We start from the raw sequence: 15,429 nt of genomic DNA, 5'->3' as shown, positions 1-15,429 counted from the left end.
AAGTCACCAGGGTAGCAAACTGGTTCACACTGTTTTTTTTTATTTGTTTTTTCTTCTTGATTATCGTAAATTACACTACGATGAATATTGATTCCAATACTCTCTGTCGATAAGATTTTTGAAGTTGAATACTTGCAAATTTGAAATTTAATATGACATAATGGAGATGATTTTCAGCATAATATTTGAAAGAAGTTCTTTTCCTGTTTCTGATTCATAAAAGGTTTCACTGTTCGTATGCAGAGTAACTGGAAATTCGATGTATTAATTAGAGGGTGTATTCTACAACTAATTTGGAACATTTTTGCCTACATGGACCGAGGGTCGCAAGTGAATTAATTTTGAGGTTTTTTTTTAACATTTGGGGATTTTTTTTCCAATTTTCGGAGCTATAACTAGAGGCTGCTAGTTGTGAACAAAGTGCCTCTTTATGTCTTTTTAAATTGACACATTTTGAGTAGTCGTCGACTGAAATTATACTGTGAACAAACAACATATCTGAAAGTACTATAACTCCTCGGGAGGCTCAAAGTTATTATTATTATTATTGCTATTGTTGTTGTTGTTGTATATCACTACCAGAGTACTGTATTATTGCTTTTGATTTAGATTTTTTGAACAACTACAGGCATTCTAGGATTAGCAATTTGTGACTCAATCGTGTATTTATTCTACTTTCGGGCATGTTGTTTGTTTAGGGTATGGGTATTAACTTTCGTTGAGTCATCAGTTTTTAATGCAAGACATTCAGTCACTTTGTAAACTAATGATAATTTTGCGGTTCTTGATAGGTTGCTTCACATGTTCCTACATATAGATTTGAAAATTACGAATGGCATTTGTTTAAATGCTCATACATCCTCTCTGTATTCTAAATTTATGCATTTTAATTAGATGAATGGCATGCAGGTACAACATAGATATAATATACAGAATAACAAATTACACTATATAGGCTAGGTTTAATGTATAGTAAGTACCAGTCAAAAATGTTTACAACTCAAGAAAATGAGGATTCAAATCTTCTCGAATCTTGATTAGAGGTTCAATATGTGCGTCAAGAACCCAAATTCTTAAGGGCTCATGTTCATTGTTAACATCAAGTGTATATCGGTTCCCGCACCTCAATAATTCTTCTACTTTTTACTGAATAGTTTGTCATTGATCAATTGCTGGTAATCCTGTTCTTCTACTCGGACTATAACAGTGTATTGGTCTGCAAAGTGCTCTTGCCAGAATGGCCATATGGATATTTGCTCCCCAGCCTTCTCGAGCTATACCTCCTTCATTCATATTTTCGTTAGTAACTACCTCAGAGCTATGATATATATAGTTTAGGAGATCTCCTTCGTTGTCAATAAAGAATTGGACGCGTTGAAGTTCATCTTGAGGATCTGCTCGAGGAGTGAGTATCCAGTTTCGATTTTCCCACATATATTTGAGGGTGTAGAGTCGTAAAAAATAGGCGTAAAACTCATGACCAAAGAGAGCAAAGCTAATTGCGTTGAACAAACAGTTACCCAAACCATTTATATGTGGAATTGTGAAATCACTAAGTAAGAAAGCCAACTGAGGGTGTCGCTGCATATGATGTGTATGTCTTGAGGGATGATTTGGTGGAATTTGCCAGCCGCAGATCTGTTCTTGATGTTGAACAGTTTGGAAAACTTCACTAACCCAATGAAGAGTTGGGAGAAAAGCATTGAGATCTTCAGCTGCGTGATGAAAGCGTATCCATGTGAGAGCATCACGAGATCGGGTGTTCAGCTCTTCCAGAAACTGACCCAATGGCTGGGAAGATGAATGTTGATCTGGCTTGGCTAGTGTTTCAGAGAATGTCACCTCCTTACGTTGTACTTGCGTTCCTAGTGACTCTAAATGAGCTTCAGAAAGATCCATCTCAAGTAAGGAAGGGTTGTGTCGACGAGGCTCCTCGACCAAATAGACATCAAGTTCTTCTTCTACATCTTTAGGGTGTTCATATCGCACTCCACCAATGCCAGGGTAAACGTTCCGAATGTCGATCAAGAACTGTTGAAACATTCGCCGCCAATCTTTTAATGTATAGCCTTTATGATTGTATTTGAAAGGCCTGAGAATATTCTGGAAGTACACAAATTGATCGCAATACGTGGATGGGAATTCGATGAGCTCTCCTTCTTTATTTCTGTATACGCGGACACATTTGATGTGAGGTCTCATTTTCCCCCACATATTTTCGCAGTGATTTGTTGTTACTTTTACAAGGTCGGACTTATATGAATCCCCTTCCCTCGTGATTTTTACATTAAGTTTTGTAAAGCACTGTGAATGATTTACTCTTTTGTGGTTAACATTGCAATTTTTGGATATATTATTATATCCAGACCAATGATCTGTTGTCACTGTTGATCCTTCTTCAATATTATCACGGATTATTTGCTCCAGGATTTCTGCATTTCTCGTTTCTGTAATTTCCACGAAGCAGTATCCAGTGTCTGTTTCAACAGCACCAACGGCCCACAGAGAATCTCCTCTCAGTTTCCGGCCTTCATGATTTTTACGAGTATACAGATGACATTCATCCATCTCGATTTCTCCGGTGAGTTTTCGCCGCTTACCGACAGCATAATGACATATTTCTCGGAACACTTTTGTCCACTCTGAAATAACACGTGGGGCAACGTTAGTTCTTTCAAAAGCATCCATTCGTCGTGATTCGTCTACTTGTAGCCAAATGTAAATGAGATGAAGGATCTCCGTAAATTTCAAATGGGTGTTCTCAAAAACTGTGTTGTGAAGAGGGGAGTATCGCTGTCCACATGGTGGTTTGCACTTTCGCTTGAGACGCTTACATTCTGAACAATTTCGTGATCTGCATCCTTGGTTCGAGCAGCGAAAGCCCCAACCCAATTTCAGATCTTTCTGATTTATGACCCGTAAGTGACTGTGCCACACAAAGCAGGTGAACTCCTCCCTGTACTCATCTTCTGGACGATGAACTAACTGGTATTTCTGCAGAAATTTAATTGCGAACTCTTCAGAATTGAATATGCTAAGAAAGTTGTCCTTTGTCAAGTTTACCAGTTCGGGCCATATGCCCTCGTCGTTCTTTTCTGTTGTAATCATTGGCTTTCGCCACTGCTTCATCTGTTCTTTTTTGTTTAACATAGTATGAGTTTGTTGAAACACCAAACTGCTGCCTGAAATCAATCACCAAAAATTGGCATGCACTCTCAACAACAGGAACAGAGACAAGATTTAAACAACAGAAATTATATACTACCAGGATACTGTAAATATAACAGTTTGTTTTAAAGTAGTTCACATAAACTTCACAATTCATGCAATTTGTATTTAAATATTAATTTCCAGGAAATAACTAATTATTACAAAATAACCTGTAAGTTAGTTACAAATTACATCAAACATGAAGCTGAAACTTTATGTACCGGAAACATTATTTCTTTTCTGCCATCTATACGGCATCATATATAAAATGCTCCTATAGTTAATATTTTCCACTAGTTTCTTTAACTCCACATAACATAAGAGTAAAACAAATTATTTTTATATACAGTGAAATTTGTATTAATCAAAACTTAAATAAGGCGAAAATTTATCTATATCGGAAACCTTTTAAAGTCCCAATGGTTAATTTTATTTCTTCCCAAATTTGTGCAAAACGGAAATCTGACCCAAACGTAAGAAAATGTTGAATCCAATACATTCAGTTTCATACAAGTTTTACTGTAATAATAATAATAATAAGAAGAAGAAGAAGAAGGAGGAGGAGGAGGAGGAGGAAGAGAACTTTTACTCCAATATATCCAAAGCAGATGAACATGATTACTTCTGATTGATCGTCACTCGTTTTATTCACTTGTAAATATTTCGATCTTTTAAAGTATATTATGCTTAGGTAGTGCCATTTCCTATTTTCTACGTTTCTACTTATGTTGCTTCAGCGTGCCGCTCAGTCAATAAAATATAAAGGAGTACTTTAAATATAGTAGGCTAGTAGAAAAATATATAGTAGGCTACGTGCCAAAAACTAAAAAGTAGAATATTCGATAAACAAGAGTTATTTGTTATATACACTACTATTTATCAATAAATCAAACAAACTATTACGATTCGGAAAGTCCTAATTACTACATACGAAAGGAAAAGGGAAACAAATTTTCATGTATCGGAGTCCACAGAAAGGTTCATATCAAAATTATGCAGGAAACCGTCGCAACGGCATCCATATTTCAAAATCAAGTATCTTCAGTTTCAAAAGTGTGATCGTCAAATTTATTTCGAATCAATGTTTCTCACAGTTTAATTTACGATAATTGTCAATAACCGGTGTGAATCAGCTTGCTTCGCTTGTGACTTCAAATTCGAATATTTCCAGTTGCGAAATTCGAAACGTCAAAATTCCTTCAAATTCATGTATCTCGTGGTCTAATTTACTCGAATCATGAAAAAACAGTGTGAACCAGTTTACTTCCCTCGTGACTTCAAATTCGAATATCTCGAGTTCCGAAATTCGAATCGTCAAAATTCCTTCAAATTCCCGTTTCTCGTGGTCTAATTTACTAGATTCATGAAAAAACAGTGTGAACCAGTTTGCTTCCCTGGTGACTTCAAATTCGAATATCTCGAGTTCCGAAATTCGAATCGTCACAATTCCTTCAAATTCATGTTTCTCGTGGTCTAATTTACTAGATTCATGAGAAAACAGTGTGAACCAGTTTGCTTCCCTGGTGACTTCAAATTCGAATATCTCGAGTTCCGAAATTCGAATCGACAAAATTCCTTCTAATTCATGTTTCTCGTGGTCTAATTTACTAGATTCATGAAAAACCAGTGTGAACCAGTTTGCTTCCCTGCAGCCCAAAATTCTAAAGTGATAATTAAAGTACTAAAATTTTATCATTATATATATATATATATATATATATATATATATATATATATATATATATATATATACAGGGTGGTCGTGCATGAATGTCGGAAAATTCGGGAGATGAATCTACAGGTAAAAACAAGCAAAAATTGTCATATGGACATTGGGTGAATGCGGCTTCGTTTGGACGCTAGAGGCGACTGAAATGTCACCTTCCGAGGCGGCAATTTGCAATATCTCAAGAACGGAGAGAAATACAAATGTCGGGTCAAAACATATCAAAGGAAACCCCATCCGAAGAATCCAATTATGCATAAGTAATGGCGAAACAATGGCGGCGCTAGAGGGGGCCACAAAGAAAGTGAATGAATCATGGAGAAAAGTGAACAATTTACACTGAAAAATTGTAGGAGGGGATGTTACTTGGAACATACAACAACAAATGTTAATGAACAAAGGCAACAACAGCTAGTCTGTAGGGACATTATGGGAGGCGGATTGTAGGAATACAGTATCTTTGTAATGGTGAGAAATAGGAATGTCGAGTCAAAAGATATCAAAGGAAATCCCATCCGAAGAATCCAATTGTGTATAAGTGATGGCGAAACAATGGCGGCGCCAGGGGAGCACAAAGAAAGTGAATGAAACGCGGAGAAAAGTTGAAATTGGTGAAAACACAACTATTTGAAAGCAATCAGGAAACGAGGAATACAACTCTAGGTGTACTGTATGATACATGTCCGATGACAGAGGGCGCATAGTAGGTGGAACAAGGGGGCGTGCAGAGCGTCGCGCAGTAGAGTTAGTTATAGGAGTAGTGAAAGCGTGGGTAACGAGAGCGTTCGCATCGAAGGTGCAGAGGACAGCACACAGTTCATTCGTACTGAATGGGGCAATGACAGTAACAGCACAAGCGTTTTAGTGCTACACTGTACAGACAGGGCAGTGATCCATGTGTATGTGAATGTGATTTACTTTGTGTCGTGTGAAACAGTGTTGATGTTGACAAGCGCGGGACGTACAAGTGCTATGTGTAATGCACCACAATGAATAGGGTAGTATACACTAACGCGGAAATGGCAGATATGCATTTGTTGTACGGCTTAGCGGAAGGTAATGCAGAAGAAGCACATAGGTTATATGCGGAACGCTACCCAGATCGACAAATTCCAGCACCGGGGATGTTTATTCGTATTCATCAGCGATTGCGGGACACCCGGTCATTCCTTTCCAACTCAGACATTCCGAGACGACGACGCGTTCGAACACCCCCACTGGAAGAGAGGGTACTCCGACATGTGACACGGAACCCGAGTATTAATACCCGACGAATAGCAAGGTAGGAACACGTTTCGCATCAAGTCGTGCTAAGCATCTTTCATAGTAATAATCTCAGACCATACCACGTACAACGAAAACATGCGTTATACGATGGTGACTATGAAACCCGACGACGTTTCTGTCGTTGGTTATACCGCCGCTGCCGTATCACCAGGCTTTCTAGCACAGGTATTGTTCTCGGATGAAGCATTATTCACACGGGATGGCATCACAAATTTCCACAATGACCATCGATGGGCACTCAACAACCCGCATGCAATTGTAGAGACGAAGCATCAACAGCGTTTCCAATTGCATGTGTGGGCTGGTATTATTGGCGACAACGTTGTGGGACCACACTTCTTACCACAGCGATTGAACGCAATATCGTATCTCCAGTTTCTGACTCAGAACCTACCTATTCTGCTTGAAGATGTGCCACTGAGGACACGACAGTGTATGTGGTTTATGCATGATGGCGCCCCTGCCCACTCATGTCACACCATTCGTGCATATCTGAACAAAACATTTCCACGCATGTGGATAGGTCGTGGTGGAAGACAAGCATGGCCCCCACGTTAACCCGACCTGAATCCACTAGATTTTTTCCTGTGGGGTTACGTGAAGAGTCTCGTGTATACACGGCCCCTGCATGATGTTGAAGATCTTCGCCAGCGTGTATGTGCTGCATTTGCCACATTACGGCAAACGCCAGCGATATTGGCACCAGTCAGAGAAGCCTTACGCCATCGTGTAACTGTCTGTCTCGAAGAACAAGGATGGTATATTGAACAGCTGCTATAGAATGGTATTATGTTGACCATGGTAAGTACAATACCTCTTGTTTTTACAGTACACTGGGTCTCATCTTCCATAAGTGTTTTTTACGATCTGCACGTTTCATCACTAAGAGTGTTTAACAGTTTCTTTGCAGCTCCCATGCGCCGCCACTGTTCCGCAGTACGTGTGCATAATTGGATTCTTCGGATGCGATTTCCTTTGATATCTTTTCACCCGACATTTCTATTTCTATCCGTTAAAATGATACTGTATTCATTAACATTTCTTGTTGCATGTTCCAAGTAACATCCCCTCCTACAATTTTTCAGTGTAAATTGTTCACTTTTCTCCATGTTTCATTCACTTTCTTTGTGCCCCCCTCTAGTGCCGCCACTGTTTCGCCATTACTTATGCATAATTGGATTCTTCGGATGGGGTTTCCTTTGATATGTTTTGACCCGACATTTGTATTTCTGTCCGTTCTTGAGATATTGCAAATTGCCGCCTCGGAAGGTGACATTTCAGACGCCTCTAGCGTCCAAACGAAGCCGCATTCACCCAATGTTCATATGACAATTTTTGCTTGTTTTTACCTGTAGATTCATCTCCCGAATTTTCCGACATTCATGCACGACCACCCTGTATATATAATACTTCAAAAATGTAGTGCGTCATTACAATTTAACCTAGAGTCATCGTTCAAACGCTATTTTCTTCAGTGTAATGTGCCCTTTCCAACGGTAGCACTTACATCTAAACCAGAAAAATCGAGAAAGGACCGGATTTTTATCTGAAAAATCAATCCCTCGGAAAACTTGTGTTCCTCGGGCCCGGCCGTGGCTTCAGGTAGAGATTTGGGAAATACCCAAATATACTCACAATCCGTATGAAAAATTTGAATCTGATATCTTGAAAACTAAAGGCGATTTTTTTTTTTAAATTTGCGTTTAAAAATAGAAAAATGCCTTTCCACCGCACTTGGCGCCGACAAGTTGACCATCCGGTTCCAAAACACATCTGGAGTGTTCTTTGGTCCATTCTTGACTTAACCAATAAATAAAATCCTGCTTTAATACCTGTTATAGAACCTAAATAAGCAGTCAAAGACGATACTACTCCATGGTAGCAAAAGTTACCATAAATCCTAAAAGGATTAACTAAACGACAATTTATTTGCGGATATGTACTTGCAATTATACATTTGCGAGATTTTGATTTGGGAAATGAAGTGTATACAACGTTGAATATTAGAAATAATACAATAAAATATGTTAGTGAAAGGATTGATTAATTAATTGGTGTTAAACATGCCTTTCCAACAGTGGCGGCCGGTGGATTGTGGTTTCGGGTGTTGCAGTAAGAACGATAAGGGACAGAAGATATAAAGTGGACTCATTGACTAATCAGCATAACTTTAGATGCAAATGCTATGTGACATGTGAAATTAAATAAAATTCTGCTTTTAAAAAATAAAAAATGCAGAACATTTTATCCGATTAATCACCTTAATTAATCAGTAAGTTCATTCTCCTCTCTTTGATTGGAGCAAATCTATCTAATACATGCTGGTTGAACTCTTATTGTCAGGTCTTTTTCGATGGAAAGCATAACCAATGGTGATAACCTTTCTTGGGACATTCAATTCCTTGAAAGGGTCAATTCTTTTTCATTTAGAAAAATACTTTTCGTCTTTTGCTGACGCCAAAGGTACAGTTAATATTAATTTCAGAAGCTTTGTAGATTCACTAAATATTTTTCTAGATTGTTGCGAACGATTCATTCTAGCAAACTCAGTCCCTGACAGTGATCCGAATTCCTCGTCAGCGTTGACTGAAGAGAGTTCGTAACAGAGATTAGTGTTATAAAAAATGTCCATTGAACACACTTTATTCACAGTTTATTCAGGAAAATTTAAAATAAATTGAGGAAATGTATTTAGTGCAAACAACATTACGGTACTGCCATAAAACATTCTGTAAATTTAAACAGGATTTTTTCGAACACTCTCCTGAATTGCCCTTTGCTTGTTTTGTCTAAACCTTAATTGCAAGTTTTTCCTCAGTTGAAAGCTGGTCAATGTTTTTTGTAAGTTATTTACAGAAGTCACTGTATACAATTCATTCAGAATTTGCAGGTTATTTACAGAATTAAAGCACACACAATAAAATTAAATCTAATAAATAAAAACCAAAACAGTGATACAAAAGAGGTACTGGTATATAAATTCCGAATATCACATATTCATACGTCAAAATACACACATGTGCGTAAAAGAATAAACTACATTCCAAATCATCCGTCTTGATTGTTACGCGATGCACGATGAACACCATATACTTCCACATGAGGCGAAACAATGCTTATCAATGTCATATGTTCTGGAAAGGAAACCTCGAAACTCGCCAGATATAGGATCAGCATGTATACCTAACAGAAGGTAAAAGTCGAAGAACATCAAAACAAACAGCATTGCCAGTTTTACACCCAGAAATGTGTGTTGGGAGGGTTTCGATACGTCTATGCAATATATACCTTTCTTATTTTGCATACGAAAAGACGATAAGTAATAACTGTCACCTATATTCTTAGAAAAAATGATAGAACATTGTTTTTAAGAAAAGATCGAGTACATGATGAGGCGTAAAATAAAATATTTAGCCTACATCAATCGTTTCTCTGTTAAAGAAGTATAGTTCGTTAGGAAAGTCTACAAATCTTAGTCAAGTTTCGAAATTTTTGGGAGGTACGGACCCGCTGGACTCCCCTCGTGGCTACACCCCTGAGCATTTGAAACTAGTCCCAAATTCAATGTGGCGTTCCCCATGATGCAGTTTTATGTAGAAATTATCAAGAGTATAAAATATACTTATTTTATAAAAGAAATATGTATATACTAAAATACTACGCTATCCACAAAGGGGAAGGGGGGCGATTCTACATACTGACTTATTAATATTTGAATCACAAATTACTGTGGAAGAAGCCTTCATTATCAATATAAGCTAAGAATTAACTTGTAAATGCGGGGCTACTTTCATTTGTTTTCTGGTCTACTAGATATTTTCTTTCTTATTTTATAATTCTGCCATCACTTTTTTTTTTAAATTGTCATTATATTGATTTGCTTCAGTATGGTCCTGTAATTTGAAAATATGAATGCATAAAAACAAATTCCATTTGTTAATTGATAGTGAAATAAAATTTAGAAATCTTATTTAGCGCGAAAAACCTTCTCGTTCATTGGAAACCGTGCTGTGTTGCAGAAGCACTGCAACGACCTGTCCCTTTAACTTCTGAGGTAGGGGAAAGGACACTTAACATTTGCTCCAATTCCCGCGCTGAAGGAATCTGGTCGTTGCATGCTCGCTGCAAGACAATATAAATTAGAGACTCTGTGACGGATTATTTTTCGCTTTTTAAAATGGATTAACGGAACGGACAGTTACAGAAGTAAAAAATGTGTTATTTAAAGTGTATATATGCGAGTATTAAAAAGTATTTTTCTGTTCTTTACTACTATTGATAATAATATTTTTTTCTTGAAATACTTTGGTCGTTGCGCAACGCTGCAACACTAACATTAGCCGCCACTGCTTTCCAATCAGAATCATATAGAGAGTACTTAAAAGTGCAATCAGAAAATATATTCAAGTTTTAATCTGACTAGAATTCAATAACTTTTACGGTAATATTTACATAATTAGTATTATAATTCTTTGTGCTTTTTATAATTCTCTATAAGTTATGATTTTGCCATTTCAAATTGTAGAACAAGATAAAAGATTTAATTTCCTATTTGTTAAGAAAACCGTTTGAACAGTGATGATTTTAAGGGGTGACCTGAGGAAAAATTTGAGACCCCTCTCGAGCTGAGAAATTTCCACCTCTGGAGCCATATCTTAGATCGTGCTCAGTGTGGACTAGCAGTGTTCTCGCAGTACTTCTGTCTCATTCATATTCACAATCCCCAGAGGAGTGTCATCTGAAATCACTACTGCTTTAAAATTCTCTACGAATCAGAGGATAATAATAGGATAGTGAACACCTTTAATATTTTGTCAGCTATGGATTTTAGATTTGAAGTTTATATAATGTTCCGTTCTAATCGAATTTAAAAGAAAATGAATTGCCAAAGAGTTCTACAAAGAAATGGTCTCAGTTTCCGAATGAAAATAGGAACACGCATTAAACAAAATGACTTATTAGTGGGTTTGAACTCATAAGTATCTAATGGCCAAACTATTTTTTTTTACTTTTTATTTACAGTATTTTCGAACTACAACAATAAATTTACATAATTTAAGTAATAATTACAGAATAGAATATGTAAGAGAAGGAAAAATCTTTATATGGGAATTATAATGGTTGAACATAGAATAGATAAATCATAGACTCGTTTCCTGTAATTTTCAAGTAGTATTTTATTCCTTGGTGGCGAAAATTTACCATGTCATAATTACAGAAAATCATTACATGTGTGACGTACTTGAGAACTAGGAGACAGTGAATGATGTTTGTACTCAGCAAAATGGCAGAATGATGTTTCTCTTGTGAAAAGCACCTAAAATCAGGTAACATAAACATTTAAACAATAATATAAAGCTGACCATACATAGATATTGAATCATTTCACAACATATTTTCCAAACTAGTGTTGAAGCGTTGCAGAACGGGAGACAATGTTCTAACTTACTTTTCATACTTTTCCCTACTTTTCCACAGAGATCACATCGGTTGACGTCAGTAATCTGGAGATGATGTCGTTTTGCCTTAGTGTTTATGATGTTAACAACTCAGTACTGAAAGGTTGACAAGGTTGACATAAGATTGAAGGAAATGTTCCTCCAAATTTCCCTTTCGACCCAAATCTCTCTACCACTACGTACACAATCGCAAATCTTCATTTGACTTTTGTGTGAAGCACTTTCCTGCTTCACATTTGCTTTTGTTTAGTCCGATACGATTATAAGTTTGAAGTGAATATTTGGACGTTTCAGCTTTGCAATGTAGAAAAAATGCTTTCGAATTAATCACATTTGTTTTTACGGGCCGCAGTGGCTCAGTGGTAGCCGATGGGCGTAGCCGAGCGGTGTGAGCCGTTAGGCTGATGATCGTCAGGTGAAACCCATTGGGGGTTCGAGTACCTCTGTAGTAACAAGGGTGAAATTTTAACTGTCCTCGACATTTCTGTGTTCGTGTCCCTGTCGTATCTAGGTGTTCTGAAAAGTGGTTGAAATAGAAAATAAGTAAGGAAGTTTTAAAAAGTGGTAGAGTGTTTACCTCTGGTGCTTGGAGCCCCTAGTTCGATCCCAGCTCGCAGAAAGTTAATTTTGTGATGGACAAACTCCCTATGCGTAAATTTCCTCGGAGTTCTCCAGTTTCCTCCCATTTTATTCATTCCAGCACATCATTCATTTCTCATCATCACCGTCTTCTTTAGCATTCCTGCATAACCGTGGGATGTAAACCTCGAAGATTTCATTTCATTTCATTTACATTCGGCTTTACGTCCTAATGTTTTATAGAAAACAGGTTGAATCCATGAAATGATTGGGATTGGAGTGATCATAAATGTTTTTATAGTTACGAGTCTGTTTGGGAAATCGTCGGATCAAAGGGCAATCAGTTAGAGAGTTTCTAAAGCTTGACTTCTCAAGAAAGAAAGATGGAAATTAATCAGAAACTGTAAGCTAAGAACAGCGGAAAAATAAAAAATAAAAGCAGCCAGTGGGATTCAAACCGAGTGCAAAAGATTTGAGTTCTAACAGAAAGAAAGGATTAAATACGCACGACTATCGTTTTAATAAAAAATCAACATATCAAACCCAAGTTTTATGAGCACCCAAGTTTCCTCGTATACAAGGCTTCTATAACCTTTACAAACTTCGACACGAACACGAACACATCCATATCCAGGGCAGTTAAACTTCCAAAGACTCTCACAGCGGGAATCGAACGCGAGACCCCGTACACCAAAGTACTATCGAAACACGTTGTAAAAGTCCCTTTCAGTTGTATTGAAAACGAGAGAACTAGTTAAATCCTATTTGCTCTTTTACGATTTTCTTTGGTATAAAAAGCGTGCATGTTTTCTGTAACTAAACAAGGGTTTTTGCATTTGCCAGGTTCTACTTTGCTCTGAAACTAACATTGCATTAAGTAATGGAATAGGACCTGAATATGTCAAACAGCAAACCACAAGCTGTGTTCCGAAGGACTCACTACTTTTTTTCTTATGACTTCCCCTCCTGTTACTCGTATATGTTGTTGCCAAATTCACAATTTTAAGGGAGTTTGAAAAAATCAATATGTTGAAATGTACATATATTTACAAAATAAGAAAAAATTTTCGAGACAGGTGAGAATGACTTTCGTAGAACCGAAACGAGAAGAGAAAGAAATCTATCATTTAATTTCTCTCTTTTTGTGATAGTCTGTTTGTATTAAAGCATCCCATTATAAGTACAAGATCTGAGTGTGAATGCATGAAAAGCACAGAAAACAATAGGCACATGATTTCTAATGTGTGATCAAGTGTGCCTGCAAAACTTTTCATGTAGAATAGAAGAGATGCCGCTGGACCTAAATAAAATTTTGTTAAATATTTTAAATATTCTGTTCATAACCACTGAACTATTACTTAGTATCAGAAGATGAATAAGTATGAAATTATATTGAATTGTTCGACAGATCATACCTAGGCTAAGAAATGAAAGGAATGGAATGAAATTTTGGTTTTGCACACCACGATTATGCCTTTATGGATGGATGATTAATCAAGATGAGTCGCAAAATAACTAATGAATTATATAAAGGAAATTGGTTTACAGGGATCACTTGTAAGTACTAACTGTGCACTAATTCGTTTCATCTGTAGCAGATGATGGTAAAATATACAGTACATATTTAGTTAGAGAACATACTAGTTCCTGTGTAGTTCCTTGAACTGCTTACAATAGGTATCATAGGTATATATGTATAGTTTAGCCTCCACATGTCGCCTACTTAAGCACTTTTGTTAGGTGTGTCCTACTCTTCCTTCATGCGATGGAGAGACTTATCTGCGAACACAGTGAAATTTTAATTTTTTACTTACCATACATACCATACGTACGTATAAAGTGTACTATTCGTTCCAATGGCGGGAAATTTTTGTATGTTATCATCGTCAATGTTGTTTTACACATTACATAAATGTAGTGTGTACTCTCGATCAATATGGCTGCATTCGAGAAACTGAATTTGTTCTTCAGTCTCGGAGTAATAACTAGCGAGCAGTATATTTATTCAAGCTGGATATTTTTAATTGGCTTGGCCAGAAAGGCCTCGGTGTTTTAACAGATACATATACATACTGTATACTTGAGGTGAACGATGATGAGGAGCACTGTGAGGGGACGTCTGCTTTTGACGGAGTTGCGCTACTAACTGAAGTTTTGGGCGCTTGGAATAGGAATGGACAATGATGCAGTGATGAAACTTCTAACAACGTGTATAGGAGGATGACACTTACGTGGCCTCGAATAACCACGACTTTAATGAAATCGGTGTTGCTTCCGATATATAACTTAAATCGGCTTTATGACTTTCATAGGCAATAACTCCCTTATGATATTGGCGCTGGTGGCAACTATGCACTTAAATGCATTGCGTTTATAAAAGTTGACGTTCAAAAAATTTTAAAATACAGGCCATAGGAAAAAATTATATATAGACACATTATGGAGTCTTTTGAGAATTAGCGGGAAGTTGGTACTAATGAAACTGTTGCTAACCGTGAACCAATATTCAATGATGAATAAGAAATATCCATAGAAGAGGAAATGAATAACATACGCATAAAAACACCGTCATCTATAGTACCGACAACACCACCGGAATCCCCGACAATACTTCATCGGATAAGTTATAATAGTGGTTAGTGTTATTAGGACTCGGAATGTGTGAAGGACGCTATTGAAAACTGAGATTTCGATGAATCATTAATATGCGATTGATGTAGACTAGGTGTTGGACCCAAAGTCAATAGAAAACCCTGCATGGTGTATAATTGCAAGTCCTAGTGTTGAAGATATATTTTACGTGGCCTGTTTCAGATGCCGTGTGTGATGAGGCATTGTCTTGCAAAAGCAGAACACCTTGGGAGATCTTACCACGACGTTTATCCTTGATGTTTTCGCGCAACTTCCTGAAGAAACCAGAGTAATATGTTGCATTAATCGTTGCACTCACTGGAAGATAGTCCACCAGTAGAACTCCTTACCTCAAAAGATTGTTGCCATTTATTTCTGTGCAGACCTCTGCACACGGCACTTCTTTGATCAGGGAGAACAACTGTGCCTTTATTCCTTAAATTGTTCTTTAGTCTCGGGATCATAACAATAGATCCACATCTCATCACTAGTTATGAGTTTCTCCAAAAAAAACCAACCTCACTTCTTGCAGAATGT

Source organism: Thermobia domestica, chromosome 11 (genome assembly GCF_964235325.1).
Source record: "Thermobia domestica chromosome 11, izTheDome1.hap1.1, whole genome shotgun sequence".
NCBI classification, from domain to species: Eukaryota; Metazoa; Arthropoda; class Insecta; order Zygentoma; family Lepismatidae; genus Thermobia; species Thermobia domestica.
This window is presented reverse-complemented; position numbering follows the sequence as displayed.